Genomic DNA, 20,827 nt, shown 5'->3' on the forward strand with positions numbered 1-20,827 from the left:
GGCAGATTTTTAACAACTGACGCACTTTTCTGTGTTTTTAACTGTGGTTGGAGTAGATATACAGGCAGATTGTTACTAAACATCATGGGGTCACAACTACCTACCCTACAAAACAGTTTAAGTTCCCAGCTTAGGGAAATATTAAGTTCAGGAGATGTTTTAATCTCTAAGAAAAGATTAGCACATTTTACAAGCTGACTGTCTTGAAAAATCGGACCTTGAATTGCAAGATATAAATTCACTTTTATTTTGGGATGAAATAGGGGATTTATTAACTTTAAAAGTGGAAAATGGAGATGAAACAGCCTCTTTATTCCTCCCTATATTCTTACAAATTCAAAAACTTTTACTTCAGACAGAAAACAACAGACAGGAGCAACATCGCAGCCCGAATTAACCTTCCCTTTCTCCAAAACCCTATAACCTAGAACTGGAGGCGACCTGGGAGTCACCCCGGGAACCACAGGGCACCCGGCATAGCCAAAGCTGCTCTGGGCCCCTGAGTCCTCCCCAGTAACCCAGTTCTGAGGATATTTCGAAAATTGTCAGCCATTCTTCCTTGTACCCTTCCCTCCCAAATGTTTTCCCTTAGGAGCAGTGTTCAGAAAGTTATAGAAGTGACTTCCCTTCCCTTCAGGGCAATGGCCACGTGGCTAAGCCTGAAGGGGCTGGGGTCAAGATCCAAGATGGCCCTGGCCATGTGGCTTGTCCCTGGGGCACTGTAGACCGCATGGTCGAGGTGCCATATGGTGGCGGCCACGTGTTTCCTCTGTCATCCCACAATCCCTTTTACCCTCTGATCCCTGCCCTTAACCTATTCCCCTCCCATAACCCAACCCCCTCCCTCCTCCAAGAGCCTGACCTGCATGACATCACCCTGCAACCCCGCCCCCATGTGCTGTAATCCTGGTTCCAATGGCTACCCCTCCCCTGCTCCGGTTTCACATGCCTGCCCTCCAAGCTACTGCGGGAGTGGGGGGGGGCGGTGGAGCCCCTGCTGGGTTCAGTGCCGGTGGGGATGGGGGTGGGGAGGGATCAGCTCACAGCCCCTGCAGAACAGATGGTGTCTTTTCGGTGGGGGATGGTAAGCAGCCTCCCAGGCTCGGGGGGGGGGGGGGGAGGGGCGGTGCCCAGCCCTGTAAGTCAAAACCTGGGAGAAGAAAATATACCATCAGATGCTCACGTGGTTTATCTCGGTAGGAGAAATAGCAAGAGAAGTTACCAGCCTTTGTCCTATCAAGATAAAAAGGAAATTTGTAAAGTACAGAGAGAATTTGGCAGAAGTAGTGAAATTTTTAAAGGCATTATGAGAGCCACCTTTAGCTCAAACGAACTAGTTCCAAATGATATCAAGGATCTTTTCTGATGTCTGTTAACTCCCTCGGAATATGATCTATTGGAAAGCCTGTGGAAAAGATGTTTGAAAGTGCTTTTACAAGAGCTTTTACAAAGCTCTGATGATGCGAAAGATGCTGATGATAATGAAATTGCATATGAACACCTATGTGGGGAAGAGGATTGGCACTGCCCCGAGAAACAAACGAGAATATTATCCAAGTCTGTCCTGGATAAAATATGCGATGTTGCAGAAAAGGCTTTTAACCAATTACCAACAGTGGACACTAAGGTTACTTATGTTAACATTAAACAGTATGCTTCTGAGAATTTCTTACAGTTTGTAGATTGTCTTTGGGTGCAAGTGGAAAGGCAGGTGGGTGATCTGGTGGTACGAGCCGAATTGATTAAGGAGATGGCTCAGAGGAATGCTAATGAAACCTGCCGCAGGGTTATCCTTAGCCTTCCCCTTGAGCCAGCACCTAGCTTAGCACAGATGATAGAAGCCTGCACCAGGAAAGCGGGATTGCTCAGTGGACATGAGAGAAATCCTGGACTGGCACACCCAAAAACTATGGCAGCTGTGACACCAGGAGCAAAGAAGCAACCAATGTCACCAGAGCAGCTGCAGAAGATCATCTGCTTCCAGTGCAAGAAGCCAGGAGATTTCGCCAGCAACTGTCCACACAACCAGAAACAGAAGAAGACCAACAAACAAAAAAACTAGGTCTACAGCGCGTCCCCGCCATTAACAAAATAGCACGCTCGGCTATAAATACTGCGGGCTCCACAGCGACAAAAGTCTCTCTCTTAAAAAAAAAGGGGGAGGAGGGGTTGCAGGACAATCAAAATGTCAGATCTTCAATTCACAAGGTTAGGCAGCCACAAGGCCGTTTTAGGCTCGTGACTACCAAAGGTTTTCATTTCAGGTCAGCTGATTGGACAGTCATTACAGTGGATCTGCCTAACTGCTCACAGGATGTGGCGTTAAACCACATGAAAGTGGACAGTGAATATTTTGTTATTGGGGACACAGCACATACACCCCTGGAGATTGAGGTGGCTCCCATGACCATCAAGGAAAGCATAACCGGCCTCATTCTCCTGGCACTATGTCCTCTACCGCCATATTACCTGGTCGAGGGGCAAATCCTCGCCTAAGCCATTCCTATTCCAGCGGAGATCTCAGTAGATGGAAAATCACCTGAAGTCTACTGGGCAGAAGTCGTGGGTGAGGAAAAACCTTCTTTGGCACGCAACCGAACCCGGGGATCAGACCACCACCATGTGGAAGGGGTACTGGATACAGGGGCCGATGTGACTATCATACCCTAGAGGATGTGAGCGTCACACTGGGAATTACAACTTATGGCTGGCAAAATCCAAGGTGTAGTAGGGGTAAAATTGGCAAAAATATCAAATAACATAGTGCAAATTGAAGGGCTGGATGGAAAATTGACTAGCGTTTGTCCATTTGTTTCAGACTATAAATTTCCCCCAATGGGGGAGAGACACCATGTCCCAGTGGGGAGTGAAATTCATTATTCCTAAGACTCCCGGGGATTTTTAGAGGTGGCCACTGTAGAGCGCCCTACCCATAAATTAACACTGCCAGATGACACCCCAAAGAGGGTAGCACAGTGGTCGATGTCTAAGGAGAAGCTCAAGGCACTTCAAGAGCTTGTGGAGGAGCAATTGGCTAAAGGCCACATAGAAGAGACAACCAGCTAATGGAATTTCCCGGTCTTTGTAAGAAAGAAGCCAGGGAAGGACAAGTGGAGGCTGCTCCATGACCTCCAGGAAATAAACAAAGTAATTGAGGACATGGGGTCACTCCAACCTGGGATGCCTTCCCCAACAATGCTTCCCCGAGATTGGCAATTGGCTGTTCTAGACATCAAGGACTGTTTCTTCCACATTCCCCTACAGCCAGAAAATGCCCCACGGTTTGCCTTCTCGGTTCCTACCATCAATCGAGAAGCCCCAATGAAGCTCTACCACTGGAAAGTTTTGCCACAGGGAATGAAGTGTAGTCCCTCCATCTGCCAGTGGTACGTGGCCTCATTGCTGTCCCAGGTGCGTGCTCAGAGAAGGGAAGCCATCATCTTACACTATATGGATGATGTGCTTGTGTGTGCCCCCGATGACTGTATACTCCAAAACACACTTGACCTGGTGGTTAAAGTTTTAACCTCTGCTGAATTTCAATTGCAGGAGGACAAAGTCCAAAGGATGCCACCTTGGAAGTACCTGGGCTTGGAAATCACTGCACAGACCATTGTTCCACAGAAATTGGAAATTAATTGTAATCCAAAAACCTTGGCAGATCTTCATTCCTTCTGTGGGTCATTGAATTGGGTCAGGCCCTGGCTAGGCCTCACGAATGAAGTTCTAGAACCCCTCTTCAATTTATTTAAGGGGGAGAGAGACCTGATTTCTCCCAGAGAACTGACCCCAGAGGCAACGACTGCAATCGAAAAGGTACAAGAAGGCTTTAGGAGAGAGGCAGGCTCATCATTACCAGCCCGAGCTGCCCTTCAAATTCATTGTCCTAGGAAAACTGCCACACTTAGATGGGTTGATATTCCAATGGATCGAGGGGCAGAGAGATTCAGTCTTAATCATAGAGTGGGTCTTCCTCTCCCACCAGAGATCCAAAACCATCACTAAGCCACAAGAGCTGATAGCTCAGCTGATTTAGAAAGCAAGGATGAGACTGTATGAACTGGCTGGTTGTGACTTCACATGTATTCACTTCCCAGTCAAACTTTCTGAGGAGGGGAGGAACTCTCCCGAGAAATTGACTAAAGAGATGTTTGAGCATTTGCTCCAGAGCAATGCCAGTCTCCAATTGTCTCTGGACAGCTATAGAGGACAAATATCAGTCCATGCCCCGTCTCACAAGCTGTTTAATGAGGAATTCCACCTCATTCCTCGTGAGAAGAGGAGTTGGAGACCACTCAAATCTCTCACAGTGTTCACGGATACATCCGGGGCTTCCCACAAGTCGGTGATGACTTGGAGAAATCCCCAGACTCAGCATTGGGAAGCTGATGTTGAGTTTGTGGAGGGATCACCCCAGGTAGCTGAACTGGCAGCAGTCATGAGAGCCTTTGAGAAGTTCTCGGAGGCAATCAACTTGATAACGGACTCAGCCTATGTAGCGGGGGTAGTGTCCAGGGCGGAGCAGGCAGTGCTCAGAGACATCAAGAATGAGCAGCTTTTCAGGTTGCCTTCAAAACTAATTTATTTGATTTCCCATAGAGAGCATCCGTTCTATGTGATGCATGTGAGATCACACACCGATTTGCCAGGCGACATTGCAGAAGGGAATCATCAGGCAGACTCCCTTTCAACCCCAGCTGAACAAGCAACTCCAGCTGAACAAGCACGCCTCCCTGACATCTTTCAACAGACAAAGCTGAGCCATCTACAATATCATCAGAATGCGCCAGTTCCAGCTAACATGGAGTCAGGCTCGAGCCATTGTAGCCACCTGTCCCAGTTCCCAGCTCCAGACCATGCCATCAATGGGCATGGGGGTTAACCCCCGAGGTCTTGGCAGCTGTGAGGTGTGGCAGACTGACATCACACATATTCCCAGTTTTGGTCGCCTCAAATATGTTCATGTAAGCATTGACACATATTCAGGTGCAGTGTATGCCTCTGCCCACATGGGAGAAAGGGCTGTGAAAGCAAAACAACACCTAGTGCAAGCCTTTTCAGTGTTGGGGATCCCTAGGGAAATCAACACTGATAAGGGCCCAGCGTATAAGTCCAAGGAGTTCCCAGAATTCGTCCAGCAGTGGGGAGTGGAACATAAAACTGGCACCTCCTACTCCCCCACAGGCCAAGGTGTAGTTGAGCGAGCCAATCAGATGCTCAAGCAGGTCTTGGCTAAACAGAGCAGTTCAATTGTGTAGATGTCTCCACAGCAGAAGCTCTGCAAAGCCATGTTTACTATCAATTTCCTGAATTGTTCATTTGAAAACATAATCCACCTGTGGTACGTCACTTTAACAGTGGGAAACAGTTTGTTATCCCAACATCCACCAGTCTTGATTAGGGACCCAGAAACCTGGGAAACCAAAGGTCCCTATGAGCTCGTTACCTGGGGACGTGGCTATGCGTGCGTATCCACTCCCTCAGGCCCTCGGTGGATTCCCCAAAAGTGGGTGAAACCGTATGTCCCCAAACATCCTGTTCCAACTGAGGGGGACGAGGAGCAAGTGGCTGTGGCTTCGAAAAGAAGACCCCACCGAAAAAAGAAAGGAAATCTTCATAGAGGACGACATTCCGGCAGACAGAGACCTTTAACATGTTTTATAACATTTGTCTTTCCTTTTAGAGAAAACCTTCCCTCCACTCAACCCCGTGATGAACCCCATCCAAGTTGTCTTCTTGTTAACACTGAACAGTCTGGCAGCTGCATGGATCGTCCCTCAGCCACGTCAAAACATCTGGGTGACCCTGGCACAGACACTCCAACAGGAAATCATATGTCTGTCCACAGCAGCAGCAAAAGACCCTATGTCCACCTGCCTGGTAGGAATCCCATTGAAGGCTGGAGAATATTCATCCAGCTTTGAAACACAGATTCCCAATGAACTTCCTGAGTCACACACCATTTCATCACACAAAAATCATAGGCAGCAAGCTCTAATGAGTAAGAATCCTATAGAGGAGTTGCTGCCAAGTTTGCCCAAAACAGCTCAAGAACCCCAAGAATTAGAGCTGTTGGGTTCCTACCCAGCACAATATTGCATTCATTTTATGATCCTCCTAAAACCTTCTAGCTTAAAAGAGTTCCACAATAGAACACAATATCGTGAGGAATTCACTGCCAAAAGGTGGTGTAATGTTCTAAACCATATTGCAGCTGACAGTCCAACTCATTCAAGTCCCAAAAGCCTCCCTAGGTGATTGTTCTTGAATTGTGGCGATCGGGCATAGGCAGGGATCCCTTCTCGGCTCTTAGGAGGGCCATGCACCTTTGGGCAGTTGTTCCTGTTGGCACCCAACAAAACCTTAATTAGCATTTGGACTCACAAAAACAAATCAACTAATAAAATCCAAAAGAGAAGTGCTGACAATTTGGACCCACACTGTGATTCTGAAATTTTCCATTGGGCTAAGTAAAAAAAAAATTGCTGTGTCCCTGTTTCTTCTGTGGGTTGCAGCAGCCAAAGCTCTAGGCGAATTGGGCCACCTAGAGTGTTGGGTAGTCAAACAGGAAAACTTAACATCCACAGCAATCAGCTCCCTCCTGGAAAACGCGGAAATTACCAGGCAGGCCACACTCCAAAATCGTGCTGCTATAGATTTTCTCCTACTGTTGCATGGACATGGGTGCCAGGAATTTGAAGGACTTTGCTGCATGAACCTGACCTCGAGAGCTCTTACCATCCACGCTGCCCTCCGAAACAGGAACAGCTTGATAGGACAAGTGAAGCAAGAATCTGAAGAGTGGTTCAATGAACTGTTCAAAGGCTGGGGACTCACAGGGTGGTAGACTTCTATAGTTAAAACAATTTTCTTAAATTTTATTATTATTTTCCTTGTTATAATGGAGTTTGGGATCCTATGTCACTTGATTTTTAAGGCTATTGATGGTCTCATTACTTCTACCTCAGTAGTCAATCACATAGGGATGAAAAACCTAGAACAATCTAACTCTCCCACGAAATGCAAGTGGTGGGCAAGATCATAATTTGAATCAAAATGAACCTAATATCCTTCCTTCAACTTTGTTAAACAAAAAACGGGGAGATGTTGTAACTCACTAGATGTATTGAAAATGGTAGATTCCGTGACCCCTGTAATGTCCTGTGGTCTGGTCCCTCTCCCCTCTGGTCGTGCTTAGTTGGCCAAGATCCAATTTCCCCCTGCCCCTTACAGACCCTAGAAAAGACCTATGCCCCCTGACCTCTCCCTCTTTTTGTTCCTGGAAGCCCACAAGAAATAAACCTCAGATTCTCCCCAGGGGGGAAAGAGCCTCTTTTGTTATCTTTTATTCACGTCCACGTAGCGGATCCCAGAGGCTTCTTCCAAACATCTGAGCAAGTTGGGAACTAGGGTGAAGTCTCTCAGACCACTACAGGAAACAACATGGAGACACCAAGGTCAGTGAAGAAGGAAGGGGAGGAGGTGCTCCAGGTGCCGGAGCCAAGATTCCTCTGCAGGCCATGGTGATGACCACGGTGAAGCAGGTTGTCCCCCTGCTGCCCATGGAGGTCCACAGGGAATGCAGATATCCACCAGCAGCCTGTGGGAGAGGTGCCCACGCCAGAGCTGGTGGATGCCTGGAAAAGGCTGAGATCCAGTGGGACACCCGGTGGAGAAAGGGGACCCCTGCTTCCAGGCTGGAGCAGCCTGTCCTGGGAGGACTGCACCCTGTGGAAGAGTGACCCACGCCACAGCAGTTTTGGGAGCTGTTTTCTTGTGGACAAGTCCCCACAGACTTTATTCTTTTAACACCAGTGCCAGCAGAACCACTGGCAGCTGACTTGTGCCTTGGAATAGGTTGGACAGGAACAGGACACTATTTCCATTATTGCATGAAGAAACTTGGTACAGTATGCTCCTTATGCTCTACTGACTTTGGAGAGAACAATAGAAGATGTCAAGAGGACATATTTATTGTAGAACTGTGATTAAGCCTGCAAGTTGCAACTAAAATTAGTCTTTATGTTTAGAGATATATATACTGAGTGCTTCTGAATAAATCTTAAATTCACCCGCACTTCTGTTGATGTCTCCCATCCCTTCATGTATCACAATCAACTGTGTGGGTTACCTTGTCACAAAAGGAAATCAGATTTGTCAAGCAGAACTTTCTCCTCATGAAGCCATGCTGGCTGTGACCGATGACTGCATTGTCCTTCAGGTGTTTTTCAATGCATCCCAGAATAATCTTCTCCATAATTTTACCAGTCACTGAAGAGAGACTGACAGACCTGTAGTTACCAGGGTCATCCTTCTTGCCCTTCTTGAAAATTGGAACATTTAGCCAGCTTCCAGTCGACTGGGACCATTGAAAAATAATTGAAAATGGCCTCGTGATGACATCAGCCAGGCCTTTTGAGTATTCTCGGATGAATCCCATCAGTACCCATAGGCTAACCGTTACCTAACCCTAGACAATAACTTTAACCTTAAAAGCTTAAGCAACAAATCCCACACAAGTTTGGGGTTGGCTTGGAGGTTGTCATTCTCACAGCCATGGTCCTCCAGTTATGGGCACTGGAATCCCCTTAGTCCATCATCAGTGTTGAAGACAGAGGCAAAGAATGCATTAAATACCTCTGCCTTGTCCATGTCCCTGTTTGTGAGGTGATCATCCTGTAACAGGAAGATGTTATTTCTAGACTGTCTTTTGCCACTAATATATTTAAAAACCCCTCTTTTTATTGTGCCCCACAGTTCTGGGCAGCTTCAACTCCAGTTGAGCTTTGATAACACAAATTTTCTCACTACAGTGGCAGAAGAATCTCTATTTTTCCCATGTCATGTGACCTTGCTTCCACTGGACATATACCTTCCTTTTTGTCTTGTCTCCAAGATAAGCTCCCAGTTCAGCTGTGCCGCTCTTCTGCCTCATCTGGTTGACTTCCAACAGTTTGGAAATGCATTTCATGTGCCCTTATGTGCTTAAAAAAATGGACCCCAGCACCTTCAAAAGCATTTTCCCAGGGGATCTTACTAGTTCCCCGAGCAGCCTGAAATCAGCTGTCCTTATGTCCAGAGATGAAGGTTTGATGGCACTTTTCCTCCTGTCAACAGAGATTTTAAACTCAATTGCTTTGTGGTTGCTGTGGCCAAGATTGCCACCAATTGCCACTTCACTTATAAGACCCTTTATGTTAACAAGAAACAAATCAAGGAGGAAACCTTTCTATGTGGACTCCCTTAGTACCTGTACAATGAAGTAATCACCCAGGTGTTTTAGGAATCTTCTGCACCTGTTTTTGCCAGCTGTGTGATGCTCCCAGTTAATTTCTGGCAAGTTTTAATCCTCCATTGTCGTGATCTGGTTGTTATGATCCGGTTTTAAAGTTATTAAAAATGCCTCTGCCTGAATTAAGGTGCAAACGTGACCATATGCCAGAGTCAGTAGTATGGGTTTTATTTCATAGTAAATATGAGAGAGAGAGAGAGAAAGAGACAAAGTAAGAGAAAGAAATAGAAAATAGGGTAGTGGGACAGAAAGAGAGTGACAGAGATAAAGAAAATATCACCATCCGTGGATCCCAACGATATTCTGTTGATAGTCTCCAGCTGGTCTTTTTGGTGGTGAAGCTCCCCCAAATAGCATAGAATTTGATGGGTTAATATACTCTCAGGCCAGGTGGGAATGCCCAGGTACTTTCCCCGGGGGAGCAGTTTGACACAGTCTCTTGCAGTAGACTCTGGATCTGTTGCATAATTTTGCATCACATGCAATCCTGTGGTGCAAGGCCTCTGGGGAGCACTTTGAGGGGCCTTTGATAGATTATAAAACCCCACAGCTGCCTGTCACGTGAAGGTCCTGTGGATGTGGCTTGTGGGGTTGGGGGTTTTACATCTGAGACAGTTTGTGTAAGGGAGCATGGGTGTTCAGTGCCTTCTGAGCAGAGGTTACGCCACGCACCTGAAACCTCCTCTCCCGCCTCGTTTCGGGGGTGAGTAAAGCTGACTTCTCTGGGCTGTGGTTTCCCCCAACCCAAACCCAGCCAAGGAAGAATCTCTGCTGCATTTGGCTGTCTTGTGCATACATTTCTTTCCTGTAGCCGTGGAAACGGGTTTTAACCCTTTAAGTGCTGCAGAAATAAGATGCACAGCTACATGGTCATCTTTCATGATAGAAAAGAAAGAGACAAGTTTATTCAGTGTCCTGGGGTACAATGCAAAAATGTGTATTCTATCACCATCTGTTAAAATGTGGGAGGGGTGGTGATCCTTATCTCTGTGGGAGATATCCTCTGCTGATGTGCCATCTGATAAGATGGGGGGATGATCATCGTTATCTATTCACAACCCATCCTTCCTCCAGAAGATATATTCCGTTAATGGGCCATTAAGTCCTATTGTGTGACTGATAAGATTACATCACCCCATTGGGAGATGCCCCAACCAGGGGCAGGAGCCAAGCCTTTCCTACCTAGATGAAAAACTGGGGTTTGGGACCCGAGGGCAGACCTTTCTACTGGATCCCAGAGGAAAGTCGGACCTTTTTCCACATCATTGCTGGATCTTCGGAGGAAAACTGCACCTTCTACAGGAGCACTGCTTCAACAGAACCACATCTGTCATCCAGGAGGACTGCAGCCACCATTTATACGGACTGCTACCAACACCCTGACTGACAGGGTGTCAGGTTGTATTTCTGACTGTGTTGGTGGTTGTTTCTTTTATATTATTGCATGTATTTTATTTTTTTCTCTTTTCTCCTATTAAATTGTATTACTGACTTGGAGTCTCGCACTGGTTTTACTTTCAAACCAACACATTCAGAAACACACTTGGTTTTATAGCATGACTAGCAATTCCAAGAGTAGAAAAAAGATGATTGGTTCAGAGAGAAGACACCCCATTCCCAGGGCCTGGTCACACAACACAACAGGTGTTCTATCTTTGTTATTAATTCCTTTTCATTTTGACCAAATTATCACCCCGGGCGAAATTCTCCCTAGCCTTGATCTGGACCAGCTTATCGACTGGGAACAGAGCTGAAAAACTCCGGCCTGGAATATTTTTCAGGCTGTAATTTTCTTACTTTCTCAATATGTGTCCCTACACTTTCCCTCAGCCTTGTTTGTTTTTCCCTACGTCTGAGATGACTGAAAAATAGTGTCCCCTTTATCTTTTCTAGGTGGCTTAACTTACAGTCCAATGTTCCTGTCAGATACCTTCAGGGAGGCTTCTTTGGTTGTAGCTTTTTATTCAGTGTTTTTCATATTAGGCAAAACTCTTTCATAGCAGTGTTTAAAGCATCAATCATTTCAGTCCCTGACACCGGTCTAAGCACAAAAGAGCAAAGGGAGCTAACTCTCTGTGAATAAAACAGATTAAAACTTGAAAGGTTCCAATAAACCCAAAGAAACATGATTAAAATCAAACAGAGTTAAATGTTGATACTAAAAAATTGATATTTTTATTTAATAGTAAAAGAGGCAAAGAGCAAAGAAAGAGGAAAGAAAAAGGAAAGAGAGAAAGAAAATGAGAGACAGAAAATGAGAGAAAGAGAGAGAAAGAATTAAAGAAAAAGAGAGAGAAATAAAAGAGGTATGTGTGGGAGAACAGGGAGAAGTTACAGAGAAGTAGAAACATATTACCCTTCCATGGGTCAAAATAATGTCTTTTTGCTTCCCTCCATCTGGTCTTGGTGGTGATGCTCTCTCTCCTGAAAAGTATAGAATCCAATGGATTAACATATGTTTGAGCAGATAGGAATGCCCAGGTGCCTCCCCTGAGTGGGGTCAGTTTTGGCACTCCCTTGCAAGACTCTGGATCTATTGCATCATTTCGCATCACATGCAGTGCTCTGGTGTAGGGCCTGGGAAAACGTTGGGGGAGGGGGGGCCTTTGATGGGCCATGACACCCCCTCTGCTGTCCCTCATGTGGATGTCCCATAGATGCAGCTTTCCCAGGGTGAAGGAATTCCCCCATAGCTGGCCTAGTCTGCACAGCAGAGGATGGGCGATCACTGCTTCTGGCCAGAGGCCATGCTACACACCCAAAACTTCTCCTCCCCTCTTTGCTGTGGGGGTCTGTGTGAGCCTGGGATCAGATAAACTTGGATCTGTGACCTCCACCCTGGGTTGGGTCCTGCCATGTATGCTTTGAACAGTAGTGTCATTTTCCTTATCTCAAGTAGCCTTAGGCAGTTTAACTCACGGTTCAGGGTTTCAGTCAGAAGGCCCATCCACGGTAGGCCTCGGTGGTGCAGCTTCATTATACACTTTTGTTATAATAGGCATAAGTCCTTCATAATGATATTTAAGCCATAAAGTATAACATTTCAGTGTCCAACACCCATAAGGACAAATACATTGATTTAGAAGTGTCCTTTAGTTCCTAAAAAAAAAAATTTAAAAAAATCAGTGTTATCATCCTGGCTAGGAGGTCTTCAGTAGACTCCCACACTGACATCTCCATTACTTGTTTGTCCCTTGATCCTTACCCAGAGGCTCCCAACAGTGCCACTGCCAACTGTAAGCTATATACATTCCAACCCCTCCATTACATACAATGCCAGCATCTGCCTCGCCTGCCCTGCCTACCCCTCCTGAAGAGCCCATAACTGTCCAACATGGCACTCCAGTCACAGGACTCATCCCACCATGTTTCACTTATGCCAATTCTATCAAATCTGTGACTGGACCAAAGCTTAAAGTTCCTGTTCCTCATGCTGCATGCATTGATATTGGAACATTTGAGGTGGGGTTCATTGTAGCCAACAGTTGGTGGAGCAGATTGAGGGATCACACTAGCACTCAATTCCTCATGTATTGGCACACTATCCCACTGCTCATTATTGCTAAGTCTGGTTTTGCCCTTTTCCCCCTTCGAAGCTAGTTTAAAGCTCTATAAATAAATCCAGCTAGATCCTGTGCTAGAATCCCTTTTCTCCTCTGAGGCAGGTGCATCCCATCAGGTGTCAGTAGACCAGTAATTTTGTAAATCATACCATGGACAAAAACCCTCTAAAATTTCCAATAACACTGACCTTGGAGCCATGTGTTTATCTAATGGATCTGCCTGTGTGAGGTTTCTTTTTCCTCACACTCGGGGTACCAAATGTGAGGTTGCAGGGGACCTCCGGGTGCCTCCTGTGCACCCACACTGTCGGGCTACTTCTTCTTTTGTGTACAAAGCAAAGCGGCTAATAGTTGCTATGAAGTTATTTATTGCAGAAGCACATCAGTCTCAAAAGCAAATACAAAGCAAGTGTAGGGGGTTGAATGCTTCCCTTTTCTTTCGGTGGAATTTCTCCCATTGTTATGCTAAGTGGCTACACCTTAAGGTAATGTTCTCTCGAAGGGAGGTGAGCGGGTGGAGGGGGGGGGGGGGAGGAACCGGAAAAAGGAAAGGTGGGACAGGGGTCAGGAGCGCGCTGGAACTCTTTCTCGTTTGGTTCGTGAAGGGAGAGGACGCCCCGTGCTCAGATATGGCATCTCCCCTGCCATCCCAGTGCTGAGATTCATGTTCCCTGCCGTTGGACATCACTCTGCTGCCCTCCCACCTCACCCTACTACCTCCGGACACTCTGCCGAGCAACACGACCGACACTGTGAGAGGGAGTCGCTTCCCCATCCCTCTCACCCCTGGGCCGCTGCCGCCATCACCCAGCCCTCTTCAACTGCGCGGGACCTGCCCTGCCCCCACAGCACCGGTAACTGAGCGCAGGGAGACAGCCTGCAGCCAAAAGGGACTGGAACTGAGTTATACTGTTCTGCTGTCAATTTTTATAGCTGTTGTTTTCTGCCTTGTTAGATATCAGTAAAGAACTGTTATCCTTTTCCCCACATCTCCTGCCTGAAGGCCTCTGATTTGAAACTAAAATAATTAAAAGGGAGGGGGGTTGCATTCTGCATCTCAGGAAGGGGGCTCTTGCCTTTCCTTAGCAAATACCTGTCTTTCAAACCAGGACAGATTTTGGCAGCTGGAACGTGAGGCATTGCCTGAGGGCATTGAGAGAGGGGTAGAAAAGGGGATAACAGTTCTTGAATTACCCAAGCTTGTGGTAGGTGACACCATGCTGTCCAGCTTACCCTGGTTTGTCCTCCATGTGGTCACTGCTATATCTCTCCCATTTGCAAGCCCTTTTTTAAACATGAGTCTCATAACCAAGGTTACTGTGGGTATTATCCGGTTTATTTTGTGGGTTGATCAGTTGAGGAATTCATGGATTTTTAATTTTCTCTGGAAGATGGCCACATGGATTCAGAGCTATCGCACTCTTTGTGTTTCTGGGGCTACTTCAATAATGGTACTTACTGTGAGGAAGTGGCAGCAGGTGAAATCTTCTCCCAACCCATCACACAGTTTTTGAAGTTCACCCCACCAGTCTTCAAGGGGTTCCAATCCACTTTAAATGCTAATGACATTATATTGTGGCTAGTGTTGCTGATATCCCTGTTAAACCTGTTCTATGTAACATTCAGAGATAAGGGGAGATTGACTTGGATAACAACCCTGATACCTACCCCAGGGATTAGTGAGGTTACCCCAGAGCCTGATCCTGTTCCAGAGACTAGGGATATTAACCCAGAGTTTGACCCTGCCCCACAGCCCACCTCGGAAAGGAACCACCCAGAATGGGAGATGGTTCTAGCGAAGGAGATACATGAGATGGGCCAGATGTTAAAGGAGTACCTTTCCCCAGCTGGTGAGAAACCCTCCCCCTGCCTTAAAGAGGGAGACTCTGATGGCGCAGCAGTGGGACCCACAGATGTTACATCTGTCCAGGTTCCAGCTGAACTGCAAGGGCACTAACAACCAGCAGCAGTTGCCCCTGTGGAAACTAGGAAGTCTAAGATGAAAACATGGCACCTAGATAATAAGGGTCAGGAAGGGGGCCCCTCACAACCAGCAGGGGAGCCAGAAGTTGAGATCATCACCGAGTCCCTGTGTCCTAGGGTGATGTTATGGTATTTGTATCTCCAATCGTGTGTTCTGATTATGTTTGGTATTATGTCCTGTGCTTCCAGGACTGACTCTGAAAGTGAAGCTTTGTTTTGTCTTGTTATCAGCTGGCTCACCTCCCCCATGGTCTATGTTTAGGAGAGGTTTTAGCTTGGCTTGCTTGCTTGCTTGCCTGCTTGCTTGCCTGCTTGCTCGCTTCTGCCTCTTTTTCTTTCCTTCGCTTTGCCCTTGCTTTTTGCTTATTAGTTAGTTCAGCTAGGCAGTCCAACTTTTTCCCTGGACTGTTTTCTTTTCCCCCCTGTCCCCTCCCTCTCCTGGATACCATCTGAACCTGTTCCGGACGGCGACCTGGGAAACCCCAAGAAACACCGGGAGTCTACACTTTGTCACCTGCAGCAGTCATTCCCCAGCGCCAGAGACTGATAACTGAGCGACCACTCGCCAGAGAGACTGAACTTGTCATCCCTTCAGAACGGTGAAAGAGTTTTTTTGTCAGCTGGTGTTGTTTTTTTCCCTGTGCTAGGGAGTGTCTTGCTTGTTAAATAAACAGGTTTTTTCTCCCACTCTTCTCTGAGGAAATTCTTCCCGAACCCGGTGGTGGGGGGGAGAGGAGTCGTGGGGTTTGCTGTCTGGGGGCTCCTTCTGGAGGTTTTCCCCCAAATTTGCCCAAAACCAGGACAAATATATTGGAGCCCATCTCGGGGCTTGAGAAAGTGGGAAAAAAACCCTGTTCTAATAATAATTTGGTTCAAATTATTTTGTGTTGGTATAGAGCTGTTATTGGCTATGTTGTTGAAATTCATGTCTTTTGGGGTGGAGGCCTACATGGGTTTTTGGTCCCTAGGGTTTTTTGAGGTCTTAATACCTCTGTGGTCCCTAGGTTTATTTGCTTATCCAGAAATAGCTCCGGTATTGTCCCTAATACGTAGTTTCTGTAGCAGAGGTGCATTGACCAGAATATCCATCGGGCTGGGCTTGGTTTTAATGGCCTGCAGGAGATTTATAAAGGTGCTGGAATCTGTTCCAGGAATGTATGGTTCTTGGTTATGGTTGTGTACTCAGTTTGTTAGAGGAGAAGCAGGGGATGAGGCTTTTCAGCCTTTGTTTTCCTTCTTCTCCTCTGAATTTGTTACATCCTTATTAGAGAATGATCAGTTTCCCCTGAATGTTAAAGAGACCATCTTTTTGGTGTTTAATATGGTAAGCTTTCTCTATACAGTTTGCAGTTTCTCTAGAATGAGAGCTGAGATTTCTAGAGGGGCTGAGACCCCTGACCCCAGAGTAGAACCAGGCGTGAGAAATACTGAGTGGTGTGGGAAATGGGAGGATATGGGCCAAATCTTAAAGGAATTTTCTGACCCTACATCCTGGGATTTTCCATGTGAACAAATTCAGAACCCAGCTGAGGTGGCAAAGTACCTGAAAGAGAAGTGCCATGGTAATTCTAAGGAGAAGAAGATCATTGCAGTGAGCTGGGCCCTGGCATATGCTTACCGTACCCTGCTAGATACTGTAGGGCAGCAGACAGAGGAAGGGGGACAGGCAGATAAATCAGCCACTATCCCAGTCACTCAGGCTGCAGCCAACACCCCAGGCTCGAGGCCAACAACTACACCAGACAGTGAGCCTAAGCCAGAAGCTAAACCTGTCAGTAAGTGTTGCGTTTCCTAGATACATTGTAAATGGTACATTCCGTGACCCCTGCTGTGCCCTGTATCTTGGTCCCTTTCCCCTCCTGGCCACACAGAGCTGGCTGGGATCCAATTTCTCCCCGCCCCCCCTTTCCAGACCCTAGAAAAGGTCAGTACCCCCTGGCCTCGCTCTCTTCCCCCTCTCTTTTCTCTCTTCCCCCTCTCTTTTCTCCCTCTTTTCTCCCTTTTTCCCTTCCCTTTTTTCACTCACTACCCACGAGAAATAAACCTGTAACTTTATTAGGGGAAAGAGCCTCTTTTGCTATCTTATTTACGTCCATGAGGCTAGGGCCCAGGGGAATTTCACTCTAACACCTGAGCTAGACCGGAGGAAGGGTGAAAAACCCTATTTTGGGGCCCAGTAAAAGCCATCAGTTGGCGCTCCACGTGCGTGGTCTCTACAGAGCACCCACGTTCCGCTGTGACTCCTATTTTCGGGATTCAACAAGCCTGGGAGCTGATCAACTAGCTTAAATTTCTTTAAGCTGCATTTTGTGCAGTTCGAAGACTTTTCTGCACGAACTGACAGCCTGTCAGGAGCCCAGACAGGTCGGTTCTGGACGTGGATCCACTACAATTACACAGATGTCTCTGCCTGCAAGAGGAAAGGTGAGTTAAGCGTCCCTTCGCGGCGGGTGGTTCCTGGAGCTCCGCGGGGGGGTCTCACCGGTGGCATTTTGCCGGCCCGGCGCCTTTCTCGAGAGGAGAGGCGGCGCGGGCGTGTTTGCATTGCGCGGCTTGGAAGCCCTCGGCCACGTTGTGCGGCTCGAGGGCTGGGGGGGGGGCTGGACGCGGCCACTCCAGGCGCAATGCGGCAGGCAGGCAGCTTTGATTGGTTTCAAAGCTGCGGCACAGGGAGGTTTTTTTTGCAGTTTTTGCGGTTTTTACGGGTTTTTGCGGCGGGGTTGATCCCTACAGCGGCGCCGGTGCCACGTAAGGTTTTACTAACAAAAAATGGCGAAATTAACATCAGCTCCGCAGCCAGTAAAGCCTGAAAACCGTAGTGTACCTAGCACGTCTTAACAACTAACTCCTTTCCTGTGTTTTAACTGTAGTGGGGTGGATATTGTGCAAATTGCTAACACCATGGGCTTACAGCAATCTGCCTTACAAAAGAGTATAACAAAACAACTCAAGGAAATATTAAGTTCACGAAATGTTTTAATATCTAATAAAAAATTAGCCCGTTTTGCCAGCTGGCTGTCTGTTGAAATATCTGACCTTAAATTGCAAAATATAAATTCGATTTCATTTTGGGATGAAATAGGGGATTTATTAACTTTAAAAGTAGAAAATGGAGATAGAACTGCCTCTGCATTCCTCCCAATATTCTTACAAATTCGGAAACTTTTAATTCAGACAGAAAACAACAGACAGCAGCAGCAAAATAATTCAAACTCACCTTCCCTTCCCCAAAAACCCTATAACCAGAACCTGGAAAGCACCCTAGGGTCTCCCTTGGAAATGCAGGGTGCCCAGCACGGCTGTAACTGTTCTGAATCCCCAAATCCTCCCCAGTATCCCGGTTCTGATAATTTTTCGAAAATTATCAGCTCTCCTTCCTTGTTCCCTTCCCCTCCGGGCCATGGACACGTGGCCGTATCTGGACAGGTCAGGATTGGGGTCCCAGATAGCATTGGACATGCGGTACAGGGAGAGGGGGGGGCCGATATGCTTTTAACTCAAACGAACTGGTTCCATATCATATCAAAGAGCTTTTCCGATGTCTGTTAACTCCTTCAGAATATGATCTATGGGAAAGCCTGTGGAAAAGATCTTTAAAAGTGCTTTTACAAGAGCTTTTAAAAAGTTCAGATAATGCAAAAGATGCTGATAATAATGATATAACATATGAACACCTATGTGGGGAAAAAGATTGGCATTGCCCTGAAAGCCAAACCAGAGTACTATCCAAGTCTGTCCTAGATAAAATATGCAACGTTGCAGAAAAAGCCTTTAATCAATTACCAACAGTAGATACTAAAGGCAGTTATATTAACATTAAACAGTTTACTTCTGAGAATTTCTTACAGTTTGTGGACTGCCTTCGTACGCAAGTAGAAAGACAAGTGTCTGATCCAGTATTACAAGCTGAATTAATTAAAGAAATGGCTCAGAGGAATGCTAATGAAACCTGCCGTAGGGTTATCCTTGGCCTTCCCCTGGAGCCAGCACCTAGCTTAGCACAGATGATAGAAGCCTGCACCAGGAAAGCGGGATTGCTCAGTGGACATGAGAGAAATCCTGGACTGGCACACCCAAAAACTATGGCAGCTGTGACACCAGAAGCCAAGAAGAAAGCAATGTCACCAGAGCAGCTGCAGCACATCATCTGCTTCCAGTGCAAGCAGCCAGGACACTTCGCCAGAGACTGTCCACACAACCAAAAACAGAAGAAGACCAACAAACAAAAAAACTAGCTTTACAGCACGTACCCGTCATTAACACAATAGCCGCTCGGCTATAAATACTGCGGGCTCCACACTCGCAAAAGACTCTCTCTTAATATACAAAAAGGGGGAGGATGGAATAGAGGGTGTGGGGATGTATGGCAATGAAAATATCAAATGTTCAATTAACAAGGTTTGGAAGCCACTAGGCCGTTTTAGGCTTGTGACTACCAGAGGTTTTCATTTCAGGTCACCTGATTGGACAGTCATTACAGTGGACTTACCTAACAGTACACAGGACGTGACGTTAAACCACATGAAACTGGACAGTGAGTACTTTGTTGTCGGTGACACAGCACACACACCCCTAGAGATTGAGGTGGTTCCCATGACCATCAAGGGAAGCATAACTGGCCTCATTCTCCTGGCACGATGTCCTCTACCACCATATTACCTGGTTGAGGGACAAATCCTTGCCCAGGCCATTCCTGTTCCACAGGAGGTCCCAGTAGATGGAAAATCACCTGAAGTCTACTGGGCAGAAGTGGTGGGTGAGGACAAGCCTTCTCTGGCATGCAACCTAACCCGGGGATCACACCACCTCCATGTGGAGGGGGTATTGGACACGGGTGCTGATGTGACTATCATACCCGAAAGGATGTGGCCGTCACATTGGGAACTTCAGCCTGTGGCAGGCAGAATCCAGGGTGTAGGAGGAGTCAAATTGGCAAAAATATCAAAAAACATCGTACAAATTGAGGGGCCGGATGGAAAATTGGCTAGCATCCGTCCATTTGTTACAGATTATAAATGCCCTCTATGGGGGAGAGACACCATGTCCCAGTGGGGGGTGAAATAGATTATTCCTAAAACTCCTCGGGATTTTTAGAAGCGGCCACTGTGGGGCGCCCTACCCAAAAGTTGAAATGGCTAGATGATACCCCAAAGTGGGTAGCACAGTGGCCGATGAGTAAGGAGAAGCTCAGGGCGCTTGAGGAGCTTGTGGAGGAACAATTGGCTGAAGGCCACATAGAAGAGACCACAAGTGCGTGGAATTTCCCGGTTTTTGTGATAAAGAAACCAGGGAAAGACAAGTGGAGGCTGCTCCATGACCTCCAGGAAATAAACAAAGTAATTGAGGACATGGGGTCACTCCAACCTGGGATGCCTTCCCCAACAATGCTTCCCAGAGATTGGCAATTGGCTGTTCTAGACATCAAGGACTGTTTCTTCCACATTCCCCTACACCCAGAGGATGCCCCACGGTTTGCCTTCTCGGTTCCTACCATCAATCGAGAGGCCCCAATGAAGCGCTACCACTGGAGAGTTTTGCCACAGGGATTAAAATGTAGTCCCTCCATCTGCCAGTGGTATGTGGCCTCATTACTGTCCCAGGTGCGTGCCCAGAGAGGGGAGGCCATCATCCCTCATTACATGGATGATGTGCTAGTGTGTGCACCCGACAACTCTCTACTCCAAGACACACTTGACCTAGTGGTTAAAGTTTTAACCTCTGCTGGATTTCAATTGCAGGAGGACAAAGTCCAAAGGATGCCACCTTGGAAGTACCTGGGCCTGGAAATTACTGCACGGACCATTGTTCCGCAGAAATTGGAAATTAATTGTAATCCAAAAACCTTAGCAGATCTTCATTCCCTGTGTGGGTCATTGAATTGGGTTAGGCCCTGGCTAGGCCTCACGAATGAAGTTCTAGAACCCCTCTTCAATTTATTTAAGGGGGAGAGAGACCTGATTTCTCCCAGAGAACTGACCCCAGAGGCAAC

General features: G+C 46.9%; 1 long non-coding RNA gene across 1 annotated transcript; it reads right to left on the minus strand.

The window, feature by feature from the left end:
* Positions 1-223: 223 nt before the first annotated feature.
* On the minus strand, positions 224-1,412 carry LOC148220391 (uncharacterized). Its single transcript, XR_015799035.1, has 2 exons — positions 1,170-1,412; positions 224-1,049 (listed from the first exon to the last, which is right to left on the minus strand). It is a non-coding gene; the product is annotated as an uncharacterized LOC148220391 (long non-coding RNA).
* Positions 1,413-20,827: the final 19,415 nt, after the last annotated feature.

Source organism: Sturnus vulgaris, chromosome W (genome assembly GCF_052056855.1).
Source record: "Sturnus vulgaris isolate bStuVul1 chromosome W, bStuVul1.hap1, whole genome shotgun sequence".
Lineage (NCBI taxonomy): Eukaryota > Metazoa > Chordata > Aves > Passeriformes > Sturnidae > Sturnus > Sturnus vulgaris.